This window comes from Lycium barbarum, chromosome 12 (assembly GCF_019175385.1).
Source record: "Lycium barbarum isolate Lr01 chromosome 12, ASM1917538v2, whole genome shotgun sequence".
Taxonomy (NCBI): Eukaryota; Viridiplantae; Streptophyta; class Magnoliopsida; order Solanales; family Solanaceae; genus Lycium; species Lycium barbarum.
This window is the reverse complement of record NC_083348.1, coordinates 78,931,580-78,935,779: the sequence shown is the minus strand read 5'-3', so window position 1 is coordinate 78,935,779 and position 4,200 is coordinate 78,931,580. Positions and strand designations below refer to the sequence as shown.

At 34.7% G+C, this 4,200-nt stretch overlaps 1 pseudogene; it reads right to left on the bottom strand.

The window, feature by feature from the left end:
- Nucleotides 1–288: 288 nt before the first annotated feature.
- LOC132621127 (uncharacterized) lies at nt 289–3,954 on the bottom strand (annotated as a pseudogene).
- Between the last annotated feature and the right edge of the window lie 246 nt (nt 3,955–4,200).

The window sequence follows — 4,200 nt, the reverse complement described above, 5'->3', positions numbered from 1 at the left end:
AGATTATTTACTGCATAGACTGTTATTTTAGTTTCCGCTATTTTAGGAGTCCATCATAATCTTTTCCTTGATTTCTGGTGTAGTTCCAGCATAGGAGGAGACTTTGTTAGTTTAGGTTGTGTATATATTTCAGTTGTTCATCAATTAATAAAGTATCTTTTTGCTTCATCTTTCTCAGTTTATTATAGTAGTTGTATTAATGGTAAGTAAATCAGGCTTGAGTGATATATTGTTCTAAAGCAGAAATAAACTTTTTGAATCTTGGGAGTCCTTGAGGATAGCAAAAGGCTAAAATTTTGTCACTTGTATCACTTGAAGCCTAGGAGTTCTTCTTTATTTTTAGTAAACAAAAGCTGGAAATTTTGAATCACTTGGAGCCTTTGTGGATTTCAATTTGACTTGATTAAATTATGATATTCTAATTAGAGTCACAATATCGAACAATCTTTGGTTACTGCAAAATATATTGCAAGCGAACAACTAATCAGTAGTTAATTTAATTGAGTGGAACAGTATCGTACGTGGATACTATAAGGACTAGAAATGCAGATTAAAGAAAGGCATAGATGCGTATGAAATTCCAATTCTATTTTATGTTTGAGTAATGGCCTACACGGTTGAATGGAACGATGTGTCCAAAGTCAAGGCCTGTGCTACCTGGAGAAGGTGTTCGACATCTACTTCAGGGAATTGTTGTAAAAGCTAAGTTGTCAATAAAATCGCCCCTCATTAATATAATTTTGACACTCATCAGCATAGCACAACAGATCCTCAAAAAGCATTTCTTGCAAATGAGACATTCCATGTGGAGTATTCATCCACCAAAGAGATTCTTATCTATTCTCACTCTGTGATATTATTAGGTCAACCACGATATACATACGTTTACACACACACATATGTTGTAGTCCAAGTCGGTTGGTAAGGAAGGGAGAAGAACCTGAAGGCAAAGGGGATTGCTTAAAAGTGTATCCCAAATCCTTAATATGTGATGCAAGCTAAACTCCTGTGTAAGGAGAAGAGTGATCCACCTAAACGCATAGAATTGCAGGTTCACCTGCAAATCTCGAATGTTTTGATGCACATATGGGGAAAACAAAATTAGCTAAAAACATTGATATTTGAAGATAAAGTTAGACCACAAGGTCAAATGCAGATGAAATCTGCTTAAGAACTAGGCTCACCTTTGTGTTAAGTTCAAGATGGTGCCATAATTCCTCATCATTGGTTTTCAGTAACTCTGACAAGTTTGAAAGAGTTGAGTGTATACCCAAAGAACTACTATCTAATTGTTGACAGAAGTGATCCACACAGCTACTCATTAGTATAACAAAACAGGAAAAAGTATCTGCTTCTAAATTTTCCTGTATAGCGGAAAATAAATAATTTTACTTCTACTATTTATGGGTTCTGAGAAAGAGTTGGGTAAGGCACGAATATAAACTGTAAGAACAAATTTGAGGAAGGCACTCACAGTGTTATGCTCATTACTATCAGCGCTGAAGACGTAGTATAATGGGGCCAAGACCTCATTCATGCCTTGTACATAATTAATTGCAGGGTTTAATTTAGCAAACAAAAGCAAAATATTTTTCATTGAATCCTGCAAGCACACATAAAGGCAAAAGAAAAGAGGCATCACATACTGAAGCACCATGATTAAACGGTAATTTGATGGTTGAAGAAATACTTAGTATTGGGAGTTGAAAGATACACTTAAACAGGTTACCTTATTCGTCCTAGATAGTGGTGAGTCTCCTGAGAAGAACTCTATATCTGGATGATTTCGCTCCACATCACGGTCTATCTGCTCTGAAATTTCTGAAAACTAGAAACACCGCCATTTATTGTCATAAAAAATGTTTTCATGTGAGGTAAAGGTTCCAGAAGAACTCACAGTGCAATAGTTACTTGCCTCAAAGTATTGATGCCATATACTAGTTTTACCTAAGCTTAGTGGATGATCCTCTTTAGAAATGTTGTGGCGTTCAAGGGGCTCACTAATTTCGCTGCTAGTACCGTGTCCAAGCAATCTCATACTTTTATCTTTTCTCTAAGACAATTCTGACTGTCTAGATTAAAGAGTGTTATTTGAAATGCAGTCATAATGAACAGCATGACAAATTACATCAGATAAGACCATACATTACAAGGTAGTGGCAGCTTACGGGGTTTGTTAAAATCTCCTCTTTCAGCTTAGCATATTTTAATCGACTCTCAGTCAACTCCTTTTCCCATAAGTCACGAGAAGTAGGTAAATACCCCAATAATAGCTACAATTGATTATCACGGCAAAACAGAATTATAGGTAAAACTGATGTACCATTGCTTACTATTGAAAATCAATGATCAAGAAAAGAGATTCTTTTGAAAGAAAACACATCTGGTGATTTCAATACATTTTTTGGATATGCGCGATGAATGCTTCTACTAATGAATCAAGTAACTAATATTAGCAGAAGGTAATTAACAACCTTCCAAATTGTTGCTCGCAAACTCCCACCATCAGGAATACCTAAACTGGAACCTCTTTGCAGTTTCTCCAAATTAATCTCCCTTTGAGAAATCTGTTCTACAAACACCACCAATGATCAGATAAACTACAAATATATACTCTTAAGGCCAAGACAATAAAAATCATAAACCCCAGAATTGGCAAAACTTAGGTGCTAAAAATAAACCAATCTTATATTTCTTAAATTGGTCTAGACAGCATTGCAAGACAATTGATCATCTACTATCAGTTATGTACGAGAAAAACTTCTTTGAGCTCATCTCTTTCAGGTTCTGGCAAATTTACAGTTACTTTGACTTGAGAAGTGAATCTTGAGTTTACACCTAGTCAAACAAATTACTCTGTCATTTTTGTGTGGAAACTCTCATTTCACTTTGTGCTCAGGGATTTTCAAATGGATCAATGAAAGGAATTAATTCAGATAAAAGAAGTATAAGATTAGCAGTTGATAATGCTTTAGCTGTTTGAAGCATAATAAATAAAGTACTCATCACCTCTAATTAGTGACGGAGCCAGGATTTTAAAATATAAAAAAAGTAAATACACGAAGAAGCCAAAATGATTCAACGTCAACTATATATACATAAAATATATGCTTGTATATACAGTGTAATTTTCTGACGAAGGGATTTTTGAATCCCTTGTGCCCCCTAGCTCTGCCCCTGCCTCTAATCAAGAGTAAAAATCATGATTACCAATCTCACCTCATATTCAAGATCAGATCTTTTTTCATCATCGTCAACATTGCAGGCGTGTACAATTGATCCCAAATTCCTATTAGTGTTTTAGGGAACACTAAGCTCCTCATGAAAATCATAACTTTGATCCTTAATCACCTGTTTCAGAGCAAATCCATGAGGCTCAAATCTTTGTAATTCTTCACCAGACTCAATTCCTTTATCAGAGTCATTTCTTTCATCTCTACCATGATGAAAGCCATCGATCACTAAACTACCATGCTTTTTTTCAGGAAATATTAATTTCCTCGCTTTTTCTGAAATCTTGAGGTTGCTTTTAAGCATCATTTCTAGGGATGAATTTGAAAAATGGTTTCTGCTTTTCACTTCAAAAGAAAAGGAAAGAAGTTTTGAAGGCTTGAGGAGTTGAGTGGAAGTTTGGTTTCAATGAATTTGTGAGAGAGGAATGGCAGTTGCCAGTTAGCCGTTGAATGGTAGGCGGGTTCTTGTTTCCTTAGTGTTTTTTTTTTTTCGTTCTTCTAGCACACAGCAATGAATTTTTACACTATTTCTTTTTTCCATGAAGTTTGACACTATTAGCTGGAGTCAATTCCTCAAATGGTCATTCAACTTGAGTAAATTACCTAGTAAAGTCATTTATCTTTTTTCTTTTTTTTGTTCCTAATATGATCATTCAAGTTTATACATTTGTCTTGCAAAGTAAAAATGACTAGAAGTCACTTTAAAAATAAAAGAAAAAGGGTCAAAGTAGTCCCTTAAGTTTGAATTTTCAATTAAAATAGTCTTTCTACATAGCATAAAACACGAACAACCTTTTAATTATACAAAATAGTACAATTTTAATTCAACTCTAGCTGTGGTATTTGATAGAAACTAAGAGTCCACCAAAAACAGATAAGGGACCAGGTTTCTTATCTGTTCCCTCAAGCAAAAAACAGAAAGTAAATGAGACACAATATTTACGTGAAAAACTACTTGCTCAAGGGA